The sequence below is a fragment of the Podarcis cretensis genome (assembly GCF_951804945.1).
Source record: "Podarcis cretensis genome assembly, chromosome: 9".
Taxonomy (NCBI): domain Eukaryota; kingdom Metazoa; phylum Chordata; class Lepidosauria; order Squamata; family Lacertidae; genus Podarcis; species Podarcis cretensis.
In genome coordinates this window covers 65,669,395-65,693,854 of record NC_137178.1, presented here as the reverse complement: position 1 = coordinate 65,693,854, position 24,460 = coordinate 65,669,395, and the positions used below count along the sequence as shown (strand labels likewise).

At 44.3% G+C, this 24,460-nt stretch overlaps 1 long non-coding RNA gene across 2 annotated transcripts; it reads right to left on the bottom strand.

Moving 5' to 3' along the window:
* Positions 1–12,700: 12,700 nt before the first annotated feature.
* On the bottom strand, positions 12,701–23,371 carry LOC307223659. Of its 2 annotated transcripts, none has more exons than XR_013842166.1 (4): positions 23,178–23,371; positions 22,358–22,489; positions 14,717–14,942; positions 12,701–12,842 (listed from the first exon to the last, which is right to left on the bottom strand). It is a non-coding gene; the product is annotated as an uncharacterized lncRNA (long non-coding RNA). The 2 variants fall into 2 exon arrangements; XR_013842167.1 differs by having other exon boundaries at positions 22,366–22,489.
* Positions 23,372–24,460: the final 1,089 nt, after the last annotated feature.

Sequence of the window (24,460 nt, the reverse complement as noted above, 5' to 3'; positions counted from 1 at the left end):
CTCTTGCATATTCTTGTTTTACCTTATTACTAGAACCACTTCGTTTCATTCCAACGTCATTAACATTCAATAATTTTACAGTGTTTCTGTAGATAGATTTTAAATTTCTTCCAGTCTTCTTCCACCAACTCTTCTCCCTGGTCTGAATTCTGGAATTCTGTTCCATTATGTATTTCAAAATAAGCCATGGTTGTCCTAAGCTTTTTATTTTGCCATATCTGTCTGCAAATAAACTTGGTGCAACTGTTTAATACTTCTGTTTGTTTGTTTCTCTTTCTTTCCCTCTTATGTGTATTATATAGGCCCTGCTGACACTTACATGTTCATCATTTTTAATTAAATTTGTATACCACTCTGCATGTGAAGATCATAGGGTGGTTCTCAACATAAACATTTTATCACTTCAATACTGCTGTATCAAATGAAGAGTTACATGTGTGAAAGAGCCTTTGGATCAGATACAACCAGTGCTTTTTTTCTGGGAGAGATGCAGGGGTAAGCATACCCCTAAACATTTTGTGAATCTTTGTACTTTTGTCCATTTACTGTATTTATTTTTCCCGATTTGAACTATAGGATGGTGATTTTCTGGAGTCTAAATGAGAGTTATGTAAATAATCTTGTCTTTTTTTTATTTCTTTGTTTCTTATCTTTGTCACTTTATTTCTTCTTTCTTTATTTTTATTTTATAGATTTTTCGTTTGTTATTGGTTAAGAGATAGCATACAATGTTTGTATAGACATGCAATTTTTTAAAAAATCAATACAGAACAATATTAAAAATTAAATTAAAATAAAATAAAATAAATGAGAGTGCCCCTAAACATTTTTTTTTTCAAAAAAAAGCACTGGATACAACCTTACTATTACCTCAGACACAATCTATCTAATGGAGGCAGTTCATCTCTTCGGTTGACAGTCTTCAAGGTGTAAAAAATGAGGCAGAAGCATGAACTCATATGTGTGCATATGTAAACCTATAAATCGTTACTGCGCATACCTCTAGTGGGAAATGTTTCATGGGGCTGCAAAAGTTTCCTGTCTGGATCTGCGTGTGTCAACAGGATTCTGAATTCAGAGTTATAAGGTTGTAGAATTCTGAACTCCAACTATTCAATGCTACTCCTCCCTAGAGAAGACTCACTGAATTTAATGCATCCTGAATCGCAATCTCCATGGTAGTGGTTGATGTGTTTGTTTTGTTGAAAACCAGGATAAAAGTGTGAAACCTCTCTCTCTGTGTGTGTGTGTGTGTGTGTTGTGGATGCAGAGCAGGGAAAGCGAGTCAAGATGATAACACTTGTCCTTCTTTTATTCCTTTTCCTTACTTCCTAGCCACACTTTGCAGTTTCGGGGTGTTCACCATCCTGCATGAACGTACTGTCTCCCTCAAGGATCCTGAGATCACATTAAGGGTAGCCAAATTCTGTGTGATTGCCATAAAACTTAGGGAACAAGCTTTGCTATCATAATGATTAAGGCCTTAAATGATAATTTTAGGTTATATGTTAGTGACTAAGTTTTAATTTATATATATTTTTAGCTGTTGCTATATCTGTATTGTCCCTGTTCTAGGTAAAAGGTAAAGGTAAAGGTACCCCTGCCCGTACGGGCCAGTCTTGACAGACTCTGGGGTTGTGCGCCCATCTCACTTAAGAGGCCAGGGGCCAGCGCTGTCCGGAGACACTTCCGGGTCACGTGGCCAGCGTGACATCGCTGCTCTGGCGAGCCAGAGCCACACACGGAAACGCCGTTTACCTTCCCACTGGTAAGCGGTCCCTATTTATCTACTTGCACCCGGAGGTGCTTTCGAACTGCTAGGTTGGCAGGCGCTGGGACCGAGCAGCGGGAGCGCACCCCGCCGCAGGGATTCGAACCGCCGACCTTTCGATCGGCAAGTCCTAGGCGCTGAGGCTTTAACCCACAGCGCCACCTGCGTCCCTGTTCTACCTAACTGCAAATTCAAATGTATCCCTATCATTTTTTTTTACTTCCTTGATATTGTATGTGGGCTGGAACTGGTCTGTGACCGAAATAATAAAATTCATTCATATTGTCTACCTGGGCCCCCACACTCAAGGGCCAACCTAGATGTGATGTTTAGCACATGTTTGTTTGTTTTATTTTTAAAATAGAAGTTGAGTGGGGAGAGAGGTGGACCATCCAAACTGGGACTATGGTATATAAGAAAGGCAATTTAATCCCATGTTTTCATGGCAGTCTCTTTCCTGAGTGGTAGCCAGTGCAACTGAACCAATAGTGCACCCTTAAATTCACTTCTGCTGCCCACCACTAGTGCCAATTACATCTTTCTCCAGGAGCAATAGCAACCTGGTTAGAGGATAATGTAGAATGGAATCATGGCATGGAAAAGATTAAATCACTTTTATTTCTCTGGGCCACCCCCTTGCAATACTGATTTGAATTGTCCCTTAACCTCTGGGCCACATGTGGTTGTTGTTAACATTGCATTGATTTTTCTTTCTCTCTTTCTGCACACACACAGAAAATTCCCAGTTTTCATTCATTCATATATGTGTATATATATATTTCCATGCTACATCTCTGAAATATACTCTATGGGATTTGTTATTGTCAGGGAACTGCCATCGGAAGGACAGGTGGTGAGAAGGCTTCAGCAGAATAGGAGAGCCTCTTCTTCAGGAGAAGAGGGAACCAGTAGGGGGAGTGCGGGAGCTCCAAAGGAAAGGGAGTCGGAGGGGAGGCTCTGGGATACTTCCAGTGAGAACAGCGAGGAGGTATCAGAACAGCCCATAAGGACTCCCACCCCCCGCCGGAAGCTGTCACGCAGGGAATCCAGGAGGCGCATGTCTGTGAAACAGCTCTTATGTTGGAAACGTTTCCGCAAACGCCCACTGTCAGATTCTACCAGCGACTGAGGGAGCCATGCTCAAGGGCTCTTCTCAAGGCAGGGTTTCACTACACAGAGTGAGCTCTGAGGGATCCAGCTTTAACGCACAAGCTGCTCATTATCCCACCACAGCAATCTGACAGTCCCTGAAAGCAGCTTGTGCAAAGAGAGGCATCATGAGCAACCCAGCCGGAGGCGGAGATGGGGGAGCAGCTGCAGCCGGTCCTAGCCTGGAAGAAAGGTACAGGATGTTGGAGGTACAGTTAGCTCTGCAAACGGCGAGGCTGGAGGAGAGGAGGGCTCATGATGCAGAAAAGGGGAAAGCCGCCCAGCTCTCGAGGAAAGTGCCAGGACTGGTGCAGAAGTTTGGGGGTGATCCCAGGAATTATCAAGCCTTCAGGACAGAGATGCAATATGCCCTCAATCTGCAGTTTGATGATTTTCCTGATGAGGATTCGAGGGTTGGTTTTGTGATTGGGCATCTCGAAGGCACAGCCCGGGATTGGGTGAGGCCACTAATGGCAGCCAATAATGAAGCCCTAAGGGACACAAGGAAGTTTTTTCGCGCCATGGATCTGATGTTTTCCAGCGAGATTGAGCAGGGAGTGGCGCGCAGGCAGTTAATGGCGTGTAAACAAGGGAACCGATCTGTCCGTGAGTACTGGACTGAGTTCACCATGTTGATCCATAAATTAGGATGGGATTTGTCAGCGGAACCGATACAAATGCTGTTCGAAGAAGGACTATCTTCGGCAGTGAAAGACGAACTTTCCCGGGGGCCCAGGGCGGAGTCTATGGACCTTCTGACTAAATCAGCGCTGGCCATAGGGTCACGCCAGGAGGCCAGAGCCTTGGAGAAGCGGGAAGGGAAAGGGGAGCGTTGGAGGGATTTCCGCATTCCTGAGATGCCAGAGCAGCCTTCTCTGCCAGCAGAGCCGATGGAAATCGGAACAGCGCGCGCGCGCGCAATTTCAAACCCCAGTGAAGGGCGGAAGAAGGAGGGGAAAGGCGCCAAGAAATGTTTTCTCTGCCAACAGCCAGGTCATTTTGCCAGAGTTTGTCCGCAAAGAAAGGAATGGCAAGGAATGGCGGGAGCTGTTGGGGAGGAGGGAGAAGGAGCTAAGGAGCAAGTAAAAGCCAACGCCTGGCTGCCACCGACGGGGCACAGCAGCCAGGCCAAGGAACAGTAAATGTGCCCACGCCAGAACCCCCAAGACCAGCTCTTGTAATAGAGGTATTGCTGGAGCTGGCAAACGGACACCCACTAAAAGTGAAGGCGCTATTAGACTCAGGCAGCTCCTGCAACTTTATGAGTAAGGAGTTTGCAGCCGCCCATCAGATACAAACCATTCCTTTAAAAAATCCCCTGCAGGTGACCACGATTGATGGGAGGGCGCTGTTGGGGGGAGAAGTAGACCAGCAGACGGTCCCCATGACAATGAGGGTGGCAAGACACACGGAACGGATAGCGTTTAATATAGCCACGTTGGGAGGAGCGCCCATCATTTTGGGGATGAGCTGGCTAGCGCTGCATGATCCGCTTGTGGGATGGCATCAGAGAGTGGTTTCCTTTGGGTCAGCACATTGTATGGGACACTGCACAGAAAAAGGGGGCCAAGCAGGCACTCAGGCCACGTTAGCAAAGATAGAAGCAATGGAACAAGGTAGGGTACCACGACAATATGCAGATTTTGCCGACGTCTTCAGCGAAAGGGAAGCAGATAAACTACCCCCGCACAGAGCCTTTGACTGCCAAATCAACTTACTTCCAGGAGCGCAATTGCCAGTGGGCAAGGTGTATGCAATGTCTGACAGAGAGATGCAGGAGCTAAGGGAGTTTATTGACAAAAACCTCAAGCGTGGGTTCATCAGGGAGTCACGAGCGGTGGGGGGTAGCCCAGTGTTCTTTGTAGACAAAAAAAACTCGGACAAACCGAGATTAATTGTGGATTTCAGGGCCCTAAACGCAGTGTCCGAACCCGTGACTTTCCCTATGCCCAGAATCGATGACATTCTGACCCGGGTGAGAAAAGGGAAGATTTTTACCAAGCTGGACCTGAGGGGGGCGTATAACCTGATACGTATGAGAAAGGGAGATGAGTGGAAAACCACTATGTTCACCCCCTTGGGGGCATTTGAGTACTGCGTTATGCCTTTCGGCCTCCAGGCGGGTTCCGCAGTATTTCAATCATTTATTAATCACGTACTAGGACCATTGCTGTACAAGAACTGCGCTGCGTTCTTGGACGATGTGCTGGTGTACTCAGAGGATGAAGAGCAGCATGTGCGAGATGTAAGAGAAGTACTGAGCAAACTGCAAGAAAACCAGCTGTGGGTGAAACTGGAGAAGTGTCAGTTTCACGCCAGGGAGGTGGAATTCCTTGGGTACCGGTTGTCGGACAAGGGGCTGGCCATGGATCCTAGCAAGGTGCAAGCAGTGCTGGAATGGAGGTCACCGAAAACTAAGAAAGATGTGCAGAGGTTTTTGGGGTTCGGAAACTTCTATCGGAAGTTCATCAAGAACTTCGCCCATTTAACAGCCCCCATCACGGATTGTCTCAGCAGTAAGAAGAAATTTGTCTGGACGGAAGAAGCGCAGCGAGCTTTCGAAAGTTTAAAGAGGGCGTTTGCTTCGGAAGAACAACTTTTACACGTGGATCTGCAGCAGCCGATGAGGGTGGAAACCGACGCGTCTGACAGAGCGGTGGGGGCCGTGCTTCTGCAGCCAGGAGCGAATACGTCGGAATGGAAGCCGTGTGCCTTCTTCTCGAGGAAATTGAACAAGTCTGAGAGGAATTATACAGTGTACGACAGAGAACTACTCGCTGTCCACGAAGCGTTCAAGAGATGGAGACACCTGTTGATTGGAGCGCAACACAAGGTTCAAGTACGGACAGACCACAAAAATCTAGAATACTGGAGAACAGCCCGAGTGTTGAACCAGAGACAAGTAAGATGGGCGCAAGAGTTCTCCAAGTTCAATTTTGAGATTTGCTACGTGCCAGGGGCTGAGAATGTCAGGGCGGACGCTCTCTCCAGAAAACCTGAGTACTTGGAGGGGGAAGGAGGGGCGGAAGAAAGACATATCATCTCAGAGGACCACTGGGTTTGTGGGGCGGCATTGGTGGGGCAAAGAGAACTGGTAGAGGGTATTGAAAACGATGAATATGCCCAAGAGAAACTTAGGGAACTCAGGGAGACAGGTGAAAACGCAGGGGGGTTTGAGGAAAAGAACGGAAAACTATATTACAAAGGGGCGCTCTACATACCAGGTGGGGAACTAAGAGGGCGAGTGCTTAAGCAGTTGCATGACAGCCCCACGGCCGGGCACTTCGGGCAGCACAAAACCATGTGGTTGGTTACCAGGGAGTTTTGGTGGCCCAAGGTGCGGGAGGACGTGCGGGAGTATGTCAGGGGATGCGACAGGTGCCAAAGAGCAAAGGGAGAGAGGTTGGCGCCAGCGGGGTTATTGGAACCCTTACCCACCCCAGAAAGGCCATGGGAGATGGTTTCCATAGACTTCATGACCGATCTACCGAGATCCAAAGGGAAAACCGCGGTCATGGTGGTGGTAGATCTACTAACTAAGATGTGCCACTTTATAGCTTGTTCTCATGCAGTGACAGCGGAAGAAACCGCAAGGTTGTTTGTGGAGCACATTTTTAGGTTGCATGGCGCCCCCTTGAGGGTTTTGAGCGACAGAGGAAAACAATTTACTTCTAGGTTCTGGAGGAAACTAATGAGCATGTTGCATGTGGAGGTAAGTTTTTCCACCGCCAGGCACCCAGAAACAAATGGGCAAGCAGAAAGGGCAAACGGGGTTTTGCAACAATATCTGAGATGTTATGTAAAGGACAGAGAAACTGATTGGGTGGACTGGTTACCTCTGGCAGAATTTGCCTACAACAACGCGGAGAACGCGTCCACAGGGGTGAGTCCCTTTCTAGCCAATTATGGGTGTCATCCTCGGGCGTTTCCAGGAGAGGGCGGGGGAAGGTGGAGTGTACCTGCAGCGGAAAATTTTGTTGAAGAGATGGAAGCGATCCACCGTCAGCTCCAACTCAACTTAGAGAAAGCCAAAGAAGAATATAAGAAGCAAGCTGACAGAAATAGGAGGGAAGGCGAAACCATAAGGGTGGGTAACCGGGTGTGGCTATCCACCCAAGGACTGCCGTTCAAGGGAGGGTGTAAGAAATTGAGACCCAAACGATTGGGACCCTTTGAGGTCATACAGCAGGTCAACCCAGTAGCATTCAAACTCCGATTGCCCAGTCACATGAAATTGCACCCAGTATTTCACAGGTCATTACTGTCGCCCTACAGAGAGGGGTGCGAGTGGGGGGAACGTGAGAGGGAGGTCACCCGGACACCCGTCATAGAAGAGAGAGAACGCAACATGGATGTGGCAGGGATCATTGATTCCAGGTGGAAGGGGAATCAGGTGGAATACTTGGTAGAATGGGAGGGGGAGGAAGAGTCAGAAAACGCATGGGTGCCGGCAGAGGAAGTCAAGGACGAGATTTTAATAGAAACGTTTCATCGGCGTTTCCCAAGTAAACCACAACCAGTGGCAAGGTTTAGGAGGGAGCACTTCGGGACTACAGATGAGGAAGGGGAATTTGAAGGGTTCCCAGAGTCGGAAGTGGAGGTGGAAACAGATTCCGACGAAGGAGAGGAAGAGGGGGAAAGAGGCGGTAGGCCGTGGTTAGAAGTGTTTGAATCCTCGGAGGATGAGGGGAGTTCCTTCCAGGGATTTCCGTCCTCGCCGCCAGTAAGAGAAGAGGAGGGAGGGGGTGAAGGGGGCCCTGGGGGGGAGGTGGATGTCAGGGAACTGCCATCGGAAGGACAGGTGGTGAGAAGGCTTCAGCAGAATAGGAGAGCCTCTTCTTCAGGAGAAGAGGGAACCAGTAGGGGGAGTGCGGGAGCTCCAAAGGAAAGGGAGTCGGAGGGGAGGCTCTGGGATACTTCCAGTGAGAACAGCGAGGAGGTATCAGAACAGCCCATAAGGACTCCCACCCCCCGCCGGAAGCTGTCACGCAGGGAATCCAGGAGGCGCATGTCTGTGAAACAGCTCTTATGTTGGAAACGTTTCCGCAAACGCCCACTGTCAGATTCTACCAGCGACTGAGGGAGCCATGCTCAAGGGCTCTTCTCAAGGCAGGGTTTCACTACACAGAGTGAGCTCTGAGGGATCCAGCTTTAACGCACAAGCTGCTCATTATCCCACCACAGTTATGTACTGAAGTTCTCATCTTGGGCCAGCAGGGGCATACTGTAGATAGTTTTCACTCAGGTCCACATATGCAAATAAAGAATTGAAAGTGATGTTCAGTGATTGGATAGTTACAGAAAGTTGTTACTGTTGCATTGTAGTTGAGCTCTATATAAGCAGGCTGGCTGAACCCTTCAGTTCAGTTCTGTTCTGGGTCTGTGAATAAACAAGAGCTGTTTGCAGAATCGCTGTGTCGTCTGATATGTTCGCCCACAACTTAACAGGATTGTGCCAAACATTCAAGGCCAACCTCATGCTTAGGTGCACCTCTATCGATATGCACATTAATTCCCCAAAATGAGGTGCTAAACTGCCTTTTTTATATATAAAACACACACACACTTTAAAAGTTGCAACCAGCTGGCAAATAGTCCAATGCTCTTCAGACATCCTAAATGATTTACAAAGACTAAGCTTCTTAGGCTTGTGTCAGCCAAATGCCTGCATAATAAAACTACTATTGTGCACAATTGGTGAAATAGCAAAACACTTTCTTTCTCTTATTTTTTTCTTTTTGCCCTACATTTTTCAAAGACACAAAAACCGTTTATCACAGGGAGTGAAAGGGGGGGGGGGTCTGGAACACTGGCAATTTGCCACTCAGAGCTGTTTTCCAAGTGCAAAGGATTCTTTTCCACTTGTGCTGAGATCATGAAAATGGTATGTGTTAGAGAGGCAGTGTTTGCACACAGAATAATTCCCCCATAAGATTAAACTTGTGAATTTGCAGAATTGACATCCAGGGGTGGGGGTGGGTGGGATTTCCTTAGCAAGTCAATTAAAAAATCACATGGGGGGGTTCTAATAAAGGCTAAACAACTTTTGGGGTGTCCTGGTTTTTGCTTTTTGAAATATGGCAACCCTAGTGTGAGTCAGTCCAATTTGGAAACACCTCCCTCCTGGAGATTGTGAAGATAGAAACTAGAAGACCAGGAAGTCAGCGTGTCTTCCATGAATGGCTTTAACCTTGCCCATACCCTCGATTGCTCCATTAGATTGAATGTGGATGTACAAAGATGCTACAGAGCAAGAACTTGGTAGAGGAGGGAGCCTGTTCTTCAGAGAGAATCTCTATTCCCAAGGGTTCTTTGTAGTGGTTCGGCTTCCTTCACACCTTCCAGCTTTGCCAATGCAGCACTCAAGGGCACCCTGAGATCATTGGCAGATTGCAAACATCTCATAGTTCTTGAATGGCAGATCTGTGTGCCAAGGGCAAGCTAGATAGCAATTTAATCCAAGCTGGACATGAATTGAAGAGCTTGAAATACTCACAGAGCCTTTGAAGAGAGCATTTACAAGCCTCCAAAGTTCTTCTCCAAAGCCCTAGCTTGAATAGGTTTTCTAGTATCCATAGCTGCATGTTTGGAGCTGCAAAAATTGGGATGTAAAACTCCTGATGGGACAAAATAGATGGCTCTGTTTGATGGGTCACAACTCACAGATTTGGAGACTGAAAACAGGAAAGGAAGAGAATTTCACTGGGCCCTCATTTTTAAATGTTTTGGCCTAATTCTCATCTCTTGAACTAACAAAATGGATCAGAATATAATTAGCCTTTGGATTTTTGTATTGTCAATTTTGTGAAATAGTTCTCGGTTCTAGGTTGAAAATGCACAACTGTATTTTTGGATAAAATACATGCAGAAATGTGCACCTTGAGATACTGTTAAGTACACATTTTATATACAGATTTTTGTATGCATTTTCTTTTTTAAAAAACAAACAAACCACATATTAATGAGGCATAAGTTTCACACAAAATTGGCATGTCAGATCTCTCTCTCTCTCTGTAGCCTGAGGTGGAGCAACTGATATGCACTCTTCATGTTAAAATGTTCTTCAGCTTGGGAGTAAAGTAATACAGCTTTAGACAAAGTTGTGCTGTTTTCTCTAAACTGAAATGACAGCAAAGATTTTTGTGTGCTATACCACTACATCTACCAACTGAATCTTCAGTGAAAGAAATGAAAAAGAAAGAAAAATCAAGACCAATATTCTTATCCCAGAACTGAATTTATTTCAATTGTTTATTTAGCTTTTTATGCGGTTAATAATAAAAAGTAATGCCAATCTTCATTCCAAAAGGAAGTAAGATCTGAAGAGAAAGTGATTTACTATGTGGAGAGGGACAAAGGTCATGATTAAAGTTAACAATTTCTGAAAGACCCATTACTTCAAAGGGAAATGTTTCAGAATGGTCTTCTTCCCTTTTACAGAGGTACCTTGGGTTAAGAACTTAATAAGTTCTGGAAGTCCCTTCTTAACCTGAAACTGTTTTTAACCTGTGGTACCACTTTAGCTAATGGGGCCTCCCGCTGCCACCATGCCACCGCCACACAATTTCTGTTCTCATCCTGAAGCAAAGTTCTCAACCCAAGGTACTATTTCTGGGTTAGCGGAGTCTGTAACCTGAAGCATCTGTAACCCGAGGTACCACTGTATAAGCATAGGTAATAGTTTGGCTTTTTGACTTAGGACTTAAGCACTTTTAAATTGTTTACTATGGTTGACTTTACTTATGAAATGTTTGCTTATATAAAAAAAGAAAGAGGCCTAGGATATTATGCCAGAATTAGGGAGGAATGCAATATATTTCTCATAGGGAGGTTAGGCTGGCCTCAACCAGAGCCAGGGCTTTTTCGGCTGTGACCCCAATCTGGTGGAACGCTCTGTCACAAGAGACTAGGGCCCTGTGGGACTTGACATCTTTCCGCAGGGCCTGCAAGACAAAGCTGTTCCACAGCCTTTTGTAATTCTTCACAGAACTCAACCCAGTGGTTGCCATCAATTTGATTTGAACTGATTTTATAATGAATTGATTTTAGAATGCTATTGTGGACTGCTCTCCCCGAGGAGACTCGCCTGGTGCCTTGGTCACATGTCTTAGGTGTCATGCAAAAACTTTCCTCTTCCTCCAGGCCTTGGGCTCATTAAACAATCTAGGACCTTTTAAACTGGGGGGGGGGGGGAGGGTGTTGTTGTTTTGTTTGCTACTATTTTATGTGTTTGTATGTGTTCATATTGTAAACCATGCTGTGATCCTCAGATGAAGGGCTGCATTCAAATTTTAACAACAACAACAACAGTGGGAGAATGTGTGCCCCCCCTTTTAGGACCCGCATTATGGCAAAAATTATTTTATGGCAAAAATTATTTTTCACTTGAAAGTTGGGCAAATCCTATTCCTGGAAGTGATCAAGGCTTCATCTCTTTGAAAGACACACAAAGCAGTTGTGGAGTATTTTTTGTTTTTTGTTTTTTGTTTTTTGTTTTTTTTTTGCGCTGTTCCTTGCTGTCTCTTAGTCTCAAAATCTGCTGGCTACTTTGGTCCACTGGACAGCATCAGACTATTTTCCATGCCACACAATGGGGGACCTTTTCCTCCTTCCTATACAACTCATTTCTTTGTCTTGTTATGGCTAGAGATGCTTTTCCTTGAAAAACTGACCTTCCCATGTTGCAGGGTGATCTATGAGAAATTTCAAAAGCATTTTAACGTACACACACGCAAGCACACACACCTAATGACAGGTGTTCAAAGGGGGGGACCTTCATAATTATATTGGGATAGCACAAGACTCTTGGATGAGCCCCAATAGATCTTGGATCCCAGCCATTTCTGGGAACAAGGGTGTTGCTTGCTTTTTGTTTTGGAGTTGATTCATTTCTTCAACTGGCTAAAGACAATCCTTCCGTTGCTTCATCCATCACTGATCAGCAGTCTATTTTGAACATAAAATGAATTCTACCACCTGTCATACGGGCTGAATTGCCTATCAATAATGCTGGTCCTTCTGTCCACCAAATGTTCTAATTTATCAATTAAAGCTCCAATAAAGTATTAAAATATATGTACGTGTGTGTTTGTGTGTTCCTTTTAAATTGCATTCTGGTTTTCGCAATCCCTTGTTAATAATCTCTATTTTATGCTCTTCCCACACAGTAATGAGGACTAGAAAGTATAAAAAGTTGCTTTTCTTTGCAAACATTGGTGCTCCTTTTCTCTGCTTATAGAGAGGCTACTATTTGAATGACCCCCTCCCTACTGACAAGTAATGGGCTGGATAAAGTCTGAGTTTCTTCTGAGTTTCAGCATTTTAGATTGCCTTCATAAGATTCCATTTTGTTGCATCTTCCCCACAGTTTACAATATTGGAATATCTTGGCATATTGGTGTCTGCAATCATTTTGTTTTACATCATCCACAAACGGAATGCATGAGCAAAACAGATAATTGAGGGGGGAAGAGACCATCCTTATGAGGTGTATGAAGAGAGAATACTTATTAAATCTATAAAGAAAAAGGTGGGATATCAATTTAGCAAATAGTAAGTATTCTCTGCTGAACTGGGAAGAGGTTAGGAAATTGCTACATAATAATCAGCAATATGGGTAGGGGCAGTGGGGAGAGAAAGAAATCAATAAGCTGTTTTTTTATGCTGACTGAAGAGAAAATAAATCACATGGGTTATAATCATTGCTTATAGACCTGAGCCGGCAGCTCTCACCGTACTATATCATGGGCAAGGATTACCCTTTTGTGACTTTGACTCACCCAGTTGAGTCTAAGTACTGCAGGAGCTTCAGATGTCTGGGGTTATATTACATTGTGTACATCATTCATGTCAAGTTCCCCCATCTGGCCGCCAACATCTCACAGCTTGCTGCTTCAGGAATTTAATCTTTTGCATCTCCTACCTGCAAAGCAAAGTTAGACAGCAAGTTGGGAGCGTGCAGATTAGTACAAGACCTTAACTGCAGCAAACAGCTCAAATCCGGGGCTGAGCTAAAATTGCTTGCTTGCTTTTATGTTTATTTTTGTGAGTGTCAGAGAGCATCTCCCAGCGCTTCAGAAAGGCATGTTGTATTTCTAAATGTCCATGTTTATTGCAATTTATTGCCTCAGGAATGAGCCTAGACCCGCTTGTGCCCCTCAGATTCAAACACACACCCTTCTCAACTCTTTGCCTAGTGCACCCACATGGAGGAGTTCAGCGGCGTAGCGTGGGTTGTCAGCACCCGGGGCAAGGCAAGTAATTTGCGCCCCCTAACCCGGGGCAAGGCAAGTAATTTGCGGCCCCTAACCCGGGGCAAGGCAAGTAATTTGTGCCCCTAACCTGCCGCTGCTGCCAGCTTCTTCTTGCTGCTGCCTGGGCTGGGATATTTATGGTAAGGTAGCCACGGCGGCGGCGGTGGGTCCGTGTCAGCTGATCTGAGGCGAGTTGCCGCTGGCGCTGCTGCCCAAACGACGCCGCTTGCCCGGAGGAGGAGGGCAGAGAGGCGAGGAAAATCCAACATGGCCCAGCAGCTGCGGCGGTGGCGGCGGCAGCAGGGCTGTGAGGAGGGGCTGCCTGGTGCGCCTTCCGCGGCCCTGACGCGCGGGGACCGCGGCGAGCGCTGAGAGCCACTGCCTGCCAGACGCCTTCAGCCCGGACGCACGCACAGCTCGTCGGTTCCGCGAGACATGGGGCTCTGTTTACCCAAGATGAACAGGTCATAGTGGAGAGGCCATGAAGATCATGGCCACTGGGCCCATCACCTCCTGGCAAATAGAAGGGGAAGAAATGGAGGCAGTGAGAGATTTTACTTTCTTGGGCTCCATGATCACTGCAGATGGTGACAGCAGTCACGGAATTAAAAGACGCCTGCTCCTTGGGAGAAAGGCGATGGCAAACCTAGACAGTGTCTTAAAAAGCAGAGACATCACCTTGCCAACAAAGGTCCATATAGTTAAAGCCATGGTTTTCCCAGTAGTGATGTATGGAATTGAGAGCTGGACCATCAAGAAGGATGATCACCAAAGAATTGATGCTTTTGAATTAAGGTGCTGGAGGAGACTCTTGAGAGTCCCATGGACTGCAAGAAGATCAAACCTACCCATTCTTAAGGAAATCAGCCCTGAGTGCTCACTGGAAGGACAGATCCTGAAGCTGAGGCTCCAATACTTTGGCCACCTCATGAGAAGAGAAAACTCCCTGGAAAAGACCCTGATGTTGGGAAATATTGAGGGCACAAGGAGAAGGGGACGACAGAGAACGAGATGGTTGGACAGTGTTCTTGAAGCTACCAGCATGAGTTTGACCAAATTGCGGGAGGCAGTGGAAGACAGGAGTGCCTGGCGTGCTCTGGTTCATGGGGTCACAAATAGTCGGACACGACTAAACGACTAAACAACAACAACAACAATGGACTAATTGTAGTTAATCTTAATTATTTTTTGCTTGAAACAAGCCAACTTCAACCCATGGTTTGTGAAGCTGGTTTGTTTCAAGCAAACAATAATTTAGCTTTACCACACACTTTGGGGTGGGGACTTAACTCTGACCTTCTGTTAATCAAAATTGGAAGTAAAAATTCCAGTGGTCACACTGGAGGAAAAGAGGAAAGGGAAACATGTGAGTCTGGAGGAGGCTAGTTTCATTCACATCACAATAAATAATAGTTTTTCAGGATATCCAAATGCAGGCATTCTTTGTTTCAATCAGTTGTAGTCCTATGTTCTCCCTGATCCCAATGTGCTCAGGCTTATTTTCCCACACTCACATTCAATCTGATTGGCTGGAGTGGCTTACTTTATTTAGTGATAATGCTGCAGTCAAAAATTTCACCAAACACAATCATGGGAATTATCATCACAAATCAAATGGCAATATTTCTCAAGCATGACTTAGGACATGGCTCTTCAGCTTTGGGTCTGTAGAAGGACTGAAGTTCCCATCATCCCCAGTTGGTTTAGCCAGTGGTCAGGGATGGTGAGCATTGTAATCCCAACATCCACAGATTTGAGGCCGAAGAACACTGGTTTAGGATAAGAAGTACAAAAAAGAGAAAAGAATGACACTATAGAGGAGCAGCAACTTTAAACATATTAAACACTACTGAAATGCAGAATTAAGCAGCATAAGTATAATTTTTAGTAATTGGGATGACTACTTTATATATCCTAACTGCAAGTTTTATTTTTAACTTTTTATATATTTTATTATTGAAACAGAATCATCATCATGGACAGGAGAGTCTAAAAGCAAGCAGGGAACCATTTCCCGGAAACTCTCAGTGTTAAAATTAGCAAAAATATTCTGGTCTCCACCTTGAAATATTTCCCACTTATACAGAACAGGAAATCTCCCAGTTACCTAGCATGGTGCCTCTTTTGAAAGCCTTCATAATAAGCTAGCTTGCTGCAAGGGGGTGGGGTGGAGAGACACATTGTGGTTATACTATTTGTGAAACTGCCAGAATCCACCACAAATTCCATCCTTCCAGCCCTGAACTTCATTTGAAGGTGTGGCTTTCAGCACCTCCACATCCTTTTGGTCCAGACAAGGCAGAGTAGCAAAGGTGGTTGCAATAAGGTTTCCTATAATGGCCTGCATGGCCACCTGTGGTCAAGGTATTGTTGTGTTTTTCGCCCTTCAAGCATGGCCTCACCCCCCAGGTAGGTGACTTTCTCAGCGAATTATACCTCCTTCTGGCACTTGGGCCACTAGGGCATCCCAATGGAAGGCGGTGGCAGAAGCCACCAGGGGAGAGGCATGACTCTGCCTGCTTGCTTGTGGAGGTTGCAAGTTTTATCATGACCCTACTGAAGAATGAAGACCCAGAGGAGTTATGAGAAAATGAAACAGTGGTCAACTCGTTCGTACTTCACTTTGCATCATGCCCAGATATCCTGTGATATATGAGTACAGCTTCTGCAATGGGAATCCTCCATGGATGCACTATTGCACAAGGGAGCAATAAACAAATGACTGTGGGGATCATGTATATGAATATTCTAAAGCAGTCTTCCCCAAACTGGTACCCTCCCAACTCCCATCAAACCGAGCTGTCATGGCCAATAGTCAGGGTCCAGCAGTAATGGCTGATGTAGTCTAGCATCACCTTGAAAGCACCAGCTTGGGGATGGATAGTCTAAAGCAGGGGTCAGCACGGGTCTGGGTTCAACAGGGGTCCGGTCCACTGTCCCTCAGACCTTGTGGGGGGCCAGATTATATTTTGGAAAAAAATAATAATGAACAAATCCCTGTGTCCCACAAATAACCCAGAGATGCATTTTAAATAAAATGACACATTCTACCCATGTAAAAACACCAGGCAGGCCCCGCAAATAACCCAGAGATGCATTTTAAATAAAAGCACACATTCTACTCATGTAAAAACACGCTGATTCCCGGACCGTCCGTGGGCCGGATTTAGAAAGCGATTGGGCCGGATTCGGCCCCTGGGCCTTAGTTTCCCTACCCATGTTCTAAAGTGTTACATTAACCCCAAAACTGGAATTTCTTCCCCACAGAAAACCTTTGCTGAAAACCTTTAGGTGAGTACAGTTGTACCTTGGTTTTTGAACAGAATGCATTCCAGAAGTCTGTTTGACTTCCGAAATGTTCAGAAACCAAGGCGCAGCTTCCGATTGGCTGCAGGAGTGTCCTGCAGCCAATTGGAAGCTGTGGAAGCCACGCTGGATGTTCAGCTTCCGAGGCAAACTTTGCAAACTGGAACACCTACTTCCAGGTTTGCGCTGTTCGAGTTCTGAGTTGTTCGTGAACTAAGCTGTTCGGAAATCAAGGTACGACTGTGTGTGTTTGTGCGTGTGTCTTTCTCTTTTTGTACTTTAAGAGAGCTTTCTTAGAATGACAAGAATTTTGAAATCTTTGCTGAGATTTATGGAGTTTTAAAAATCTTTGTGTTTTTCATCCTTGAACCTGCACTTTGTTTTTAGGATTAGTGGACTATGTACCAAAGGTGGCCTATAAGTAGGTTTATAAATAAAGTAAATAAGCAACAACTTACTTTATTTGGAGTTGTGTGATGATCAATTGCCAAGACATTAAGCAAGGACTGTTTCATAACTGTGTATTTGAGATTTTCCTGTTTTAGCGGGAAAGATACACTTTCTGGCAATTTTATGTTGTCTTTCGGGAAATGTAGATACTTTAATGGTGAGCGCTATATATGACTAACAAGGAAACATGTCTTTCTGTTGGAGAAATAATAATAAGGGGAATTAATCCCTACTATCCCAGAATGACAGTACTTGTGAAGAGAAGAGAAAGGGGAGGCTATTGTTCGCTTATCAACAAGCTCCTACTCATTCTGCTTTTCATTGTAACTATAGCATTTCATTTTTTATGCGTGTTATTAAATATACAAATGTCTCTTAGCCCATTTTAAAACCTGAGAGTTCATAATGTTCTTGACGTTAAGTTTCATCTTGCTATTTTTCACAGCCAGTGTGGTATGTAAATTGTGTGTGTGTGTGTGTGTTTGTGTGTGTGTGTTATTAAAACAAATAAATCTTGTACTTACCTCATATTTATTTAAGGATGTAATGCATAAAGAAAAGTTAAGAGATACTGCATGCAGCATACAATCAGGATATAAAAGGTAAAGGTAAAAATAAAGGACCCCTGGATGGTTAAGGCCAGTCAAAGGCGACTATGGGGTTGCGGCACTCATCTAGCTTTCAGGCTGCGGGAGCTGGCATTTGCCCACAGACAGCTTTCTGGGTCATGTGGCCAGCATGACTAAACCGCTTCTGGCACAATGGGACACCATGACGGGAACCAGAGCACACGGAAATGCCATTTCAGGATGTATTCCACTGCAGTGATATGCATTTGTATTTGTGTGTTTGTGTGTATACATACATCATGACAAAGAAGAAAAGAGAAGACAAAGAAAAGGCAGTATAGTTGTAGGCTAAAAGCACAAATACTTTGAGAGAAGTTTCAGGTAACACTTCTTTGTGCTGATTAGAGGCATATAGTGCTCTGAGATGAGAGAGAGGAGTCTGCTTAAATTGACAACTCCGTATATAGTCAATCAAGGTGGTTTGGCCACTTACTACCGAAACAGTATGGAATCTGGCTTCCAATTTTAATTCCCTCAAAAGCATTTTGTTGTTGACTTTCTACCAGACTTTTGCTTAAAGCAACAATTGATGTGAATACAGGGGTTTATTCCATGGTGCTAGGAGAAGATAAAGGGCCTTCAGTTAAGAGTGGCAGAATATTTCATGGGCCTTTGGCTGCCCCAAGATGCATATTCATGTATTTGCCTCAGGAAACCAATGGTCATCTCTACCCCTCAACATACTTATTGTGTCCTCCCTTCAGACCCCAACCATTTCTGTGTTGAGTGGTTAAAGCCTGTATGGGTTAGGAAAGGGCAAATTTGTCAATTTTTGTTTTATTAGTGCCTCATTTTTCCAACCTTAAATTCAGTCATCCATATTTCCATATCAGCTTGTGGGTTTTTAAAGTTCCCATGAAAATTCACCACCATTTTTGTGCCAATTTTTTCTGGTACATATGGCTTCCACAAGCATTTCCCCCCTAATAGAATGCATTTTGTATGCTTTTTTCACACATACATGCATTTGTATGCACACTTCGTCCGACTATGTGCATTTTTGTACATATTGCTTGGTTGCAAAACTGCTTTGAAAAATTCAGGAAAGTGTGAATTTCAAAGAACAGCTGCGCCTCATTTCACACATTGTCTCAGAAAGTGCAGATTAGGTAGATTCACCATTTCTTCCCCATATTTAATATGATGCTTCTAGTTGTGCTGGGATGACCTTTACAGAGAGCATGACAAGGGGAGTGTGGCCTTGCTCGTGCTTCTCAGTCTCTTTGCAACTTTTGATACCATTGACCAGTTTCTTCCTGTACTGGCTCTGTGGAATAGGAATTCGGGACCCTGTGTTCTAGTAATTCCAGCCCTGGCTATGGAACCGGGTCCAGAAAGCATGACTAGGAGAATGCTTTAGGGGGGCTTCAGTAGTTATGCTTTGCTATGGGGTGCCACTGGGCACTATTTTCCCCCTCCATAAATACCTACAACTTCCTAAGTAGACACCATATTTTGAGAGAATGTATCATTGAATTCAGTGGGACTTAATTCTAAATAAGTGTGATAGCATTGCAGCCTAAATATTTATGAAGTCTTGAGATAATGCATTTGAAATTTTCTTCCTTTTATATGGTTTTTCATAAAGGAGTTATGATGTGCCTAAAGATTTATGGATGAGACATGTGATCCCAAAAGCTCTCATATTAGTTTTTGAACTAAGCTATCATTTAGTGTGAATTTGTTGCATCTGTGTGATGGATTGCACAGATAGATCTTGGCTGATTTATCACCCATGGTGGAATTATGCACTTCTATCAAAGGCAGAAGCATCCCATTTTGTATTTAGCAGTATAAATATGTATGCTGCTCAATATGGTCTTGAGCATATCTTCTGAAAAAATAAACAGACATCATGACTGCAGATAGCTTTTAAATAGAAAGGTGTAGCACACACTTAGCAGGTCAGCAAGGATTCTGCTTTTGATTTTCATCCGAAACGAATTTACCATTCAGACTGGACCATTTTCTCATTGCTGCTGCAATAATCTGAAACAAAATATTTGAGTTAGCACAAGCAGTTGTGCCACTGGGACTTGACAAGCATTGAGGTTTTTGTTACTAATGAAGTAACTTCATTCACAGAACTTCAAGGCCTTTGTAAGCATGCAGTTTGAGTGCTTCCCATAGCCTTGTGAGTATGCAAAGTTGTCAGGCTTCCTTGAATTGACTTCCTCTCCCATGGCCATATATGAGGAGATCAAACTAAAGGAATTCTTACCAGTTATTTTCTCTAATAAAAACAGCAAAGGACAAAAAGTGTCAACCCAGAATGGCGGTACTCCCAATTAAGGCTTACACCCCTCCATTCCCTATTGATCTATTTCACTCCTATGTCTTGTAATCTGAGCTTGTACCCTCTGTGCTTTCTGTACTGAGACTTTCTGCGCACTTCTCGACCTTGGGCTGAGCGGAGAAATGCTATCCAGAGACTGCAAATCTGTTAACCTTCTCTCTCCCAGTGTTTCTTCACCTAGCTGTTCCCCATCCAGTATTTCCCAGCTTCTGCCTTCTGAACTATGTCCCTCTGCAAGCCATTCAGGAGCAGGAGAAGAGGAAGGCTGCCACCATTACAGTGCAGCCCTCCTCAGCACAGTCCCTGACAAAAGTGAAGTGTGTGGCAACTGGGGAGAGGCCCTCCTCAGTTGCAGCACCCCAATTACGGAATATTATTCCAAGAAAGCTCACTGGTCACTCCTGGCCTACATTGACTTGCAGTAGCTCTCCAAGGATTCAGTCAGAGTCACCTCACCACTTTTTATCTGGAAATTCTGCCACTGAGATTGGACCCCAGCCCTAAATAAAGGAACAGCTAACCTTCAGTACACAAGCTGCATACAACTCCCCCAATATTTTTCTGTGCCACCTGGACTCCTTCTTAGTGGTTTTCCAAATAAAGGGAGGTGGCAAGCCAGATAACCTATTTTACCTTTAGAAGAACTGAAAAAGTACTTTAATGTGGCCACAAAGAAGGAGGGTAGGGATAGGAGCCATCGCCCCTCTTAAGGAATTGATTCCAAGGTTGGCAGAAACTTCCCTCCATACTTTTCCAAAAGTACCATATTTCCCCCCTGAAAAAAGGGACTAATTTTCTCCTGCTTTCGGGGGAAGGGGTGTCTTCATAACTTTTGAGGAAAGCAAGCTGTCCTGAACAGTTCAAAGCAATTTCTTTTGCTCACCCAATCTATGACTGATCAGATAATTTTAACACCCCCAAAATAACAGTAACAGTAACAATAACAACAACACACTTCTAATTAGTACAGTTAAAGGTAGAATCTGGTATTCTATAGTGTTTCACTACCATCAAATAACAATAGATGCATTAAATTCTCTTTGTCTTTCTCACCCTCAGACACACTCTAGATAACCAACACTGACTGTCTCTAAACATATATCAAAAGTATCTATGTATTTTGTTGGTTTTGTTTCCTTAATTGCTATTTGTTCACATAATTCAATGAAGCCACTGTACTTATTTTTTTTCTGACCTATTGAGCACCTATAACCTTATAATACATTTATGAAAAACATTCCAGTTTCATTGATAGCAAAAAACCCCAAACAAACAAACAAACAAACACCCCCCAAAACAACAACAACACCATAGCACTAATGGATTTCATGGAAATACAAGTGTTCTGCTTGTTTGTTTGTTTTTTAAAAAGAAATAATTGACCTATTTCAATAAAAAAATGTCACTGGCAATTTTGAGGAGAAAGGGTGTCTGTTCACAGAAACATGCATAGACACAAGTCTACCTAATTCAATAGTACAAGGTCAAAGTCTTTCATCCACTGGCATTTAAGGTCACAGGATAATCTAGACTTTGCTGTAAACAACATTTATTATTATTTTTGTTGCCAAAGGCAAATTGCTGAGATACACACTATTAAAATGGTATCCAAACAAGCTGCCACATAAAATAGTTCCCTATTTCTTATGCAAATCTATGAGCAATTTCAGCTTAATAAGGTAATAGGCAAGTCAACCTTGCTTGGACAGGAACTATTTCTGTTAAAGGTACCTTCTGTTAAAGGTAAATTTATTCGTTGTGAGGAAGGTGCAGGGGAGGTTGTATTTCCTGAGAATGCTCAGAGGATTGAATCTATCTCAGCACCTACTTCTGTCCTATTATCATAGTACCATTGAGAGTGTCTTAACCTATAGTATATTATCGTGGTATGGGAGCAGCTCTGGAATGGATAAAAAAGCCTTACAGAGAATAATTAAAATTGCCCAGAATGTTATTGGGCTCCAACTACCAACCCTGGATGAGATCTTCACGTCTCGCAGCTTGAAGAAGTCACACAATATCCTGAGAGATCCCACCCATCCTGCTCACAACCTCTTTGAACTGTTGCCTTCGGGCAGAAGATATAGGACAATGAAAACACGAACCACACGCCTTCTGAATAGTTTTTATCCAAGAGCTCTGATTGCACTAAACAATGATCTCAGGGCCAGTTGTAAGAAATAGCAAGCAGTGAGTAGTAAGGAATGAGATAGGTTTTAGGTTATGCTATGCTTCTAATAGGTTGTGTTATATTCTGGATTATGTATGTTTTAATAGATTATGTCTGAATAGGATGAGAGTGTTGGAGATACGTGCAAATGTGTATGTGAATCCGGTCTTGGGTGTTTGATTTTCGTTGTTGTGTATACTGTGTATATACGGACAATGACAATAAATTTATCTAATCTAATCTAATCTAATCTAATGACATATACAGATGTGTGTTTGGTAATTTGTGTTTATACATTTGCTTCAAAAGGATCTCTTCCCCACCCAGGACAACCTGCACACCATGTTTTAGAAAGCAGGGAAGTGTCTTCTGGGCAATTTTCCAGTCAGATATTTAATTTGATAGCATCGTGGTAACCCTTTGCCAGCTGTCTAAGAATGTCACATCTTCCACAAAATCTGGTGCCTGTTAAGGATCAAATCAAGTCAAATTTATTCACTGAAAATCATTGGTCATCACAAAAAGAGTAGCCCACCATCTTTGCTCTCGCTGCCGTACATTTAATTACTTGATAACAGAATTTAACCACTTTCAGTTGTGCTGCCTTTTGATTTATTTGCTGTCCTTTTATTTTCGATCAGTGTGTGGTGTATCACACAAACACAATCCTCAGCTGAATTAAAACTATAAATGTTTTTATGAGCAAAATACTTGCACTTTTAAAATAAAAAAAAAAAATTATTAAAGGTCCAAATTTAATTTGTGTGAGATGAGCTATTCATGTCTCTCCAAAGTGTAGCATCAAAATATTTCTTTTTTCCTAGTGACAAATTCCTAACAAGGCCATTATTTCTGAGTTTATTGAAATCTCTAAATCAAATCAACTTCCATTATGTTTTTTCACAGTACCACAAAAAAATTCTATTAGAATTTTATTTTCTCTGAATTTACTTCATTGTCGCTGCATGCATTTTACTTGCTGAGTTAATTAAATTCCTTGCCTCTTTCCCACTAGCGAAGAATTTCAGTGCTATATTCACTAATGAATAAAAGGGTTTTGCTGTTAAGAGAGACCGGATGCGACACATGTAATCAAAATAGAATTATATATGTATATAACTATAATTGGCAGACTAACAGACTACTAGCTAACCTGGTAAGTTTGCCGTAAGCTGAGACCTAAGAATCAGACACCACCATTTTAGTAGACATTAGGGGAAGGGGCATAGCCGAATGGTAGAACATCTGTTTTGCATGAGTAAGATTCTAGGTTCAATCCCTGGCATCTTCAGTTATGTCCCATTCTCAAATCTTGGAGAGCTGCCGCCAGCCGCTAGTTCTGAGCTAGGTGGTTGAATGGACTGATGTCATAAGAGGCATCATATGTTCTATTCTGGCTGGATGAAGAAGACTGCTGGGAGCCTGTCTCCCAAGAGCCCCTGAGAGAAGGCTCCAAAGACAATAGTTTAGAGCCCGGAGACTGGTGGTGGGACACTGAGGAGCAGTCAGCAGAATGGACAAGCAAGGAGCTGATAGAAACAGAAGACTTGAGCAATCAAGGGGAGTCAGGAGAAGGAGGGCCCTCCAGGACAGGATTAGAAGCAGAGAATTATAGCATGTGTGCAGATACAGGGGCATAGGAAGGGGGTGCAGGGGGTACAGTCCACCCCGGGTGTTACCCCAAAATGGCACACCGCTGGGGATGGCATTTACCGCGGGACCTAGCCTGCAGCGTACCCGAGCCACGTGTCTCTCCTAGAAGTTGTGCTGGGCCCGGGGGTAACCCAAGTAAAGCGGTCCAGGTCCGGTCCCAAATCCAAGGGTTCTACAAGGAGTCAGTCCAACAGGGCCAAGGCAGGAAAGCAGGCTAGGTCAGGCACAGGATCACAGGCAAGTTCTGGCAAACAGCAACGTTGCTCCCGCAACCTGGGGCGGGGTCCAGCAGCCTTTTATCTCTGTCGGGGTAATGGCTGGTCCTGATCCCCGGTGACTCACCTCCCTGTCTCACCTGAAGGCGAGCACTCCTCCTGCGAGTACTCAGGTCTCTCCTTCTCTCAGACCTCAGTCTCTGCAGCTCGGGAGATGTCAGTGAGTTACTAGACCCAGAGGCCGCCTCAGCCTCTCCTGACCCAATTGGTAGTGGAGCAGCTGTAAGTGATGGCCCAGCTGAAGATAACGAGGTAATCCCTGCATCTGGAGCCAGGGCAGGCTCAGGCCCCTGACTCGGCCCAGCTGGTGCTTGCTGCAGGGGAACCTGTGCAGACTGGGGCTCTTCAGAATCAGGCCCCAGACTAGGTTCAGATGCCGCCTGAGGCAAAGGATCCAGTGCGGACTGAGACTTCTCTGGCTCCGAGTCCGAGCCCGAGTCCCAGGCCATCACAGAAGTGATGCGGTGGCTCGGGATCCCGTGCTGCCCAAAACGGCAGTGTAGGGCTT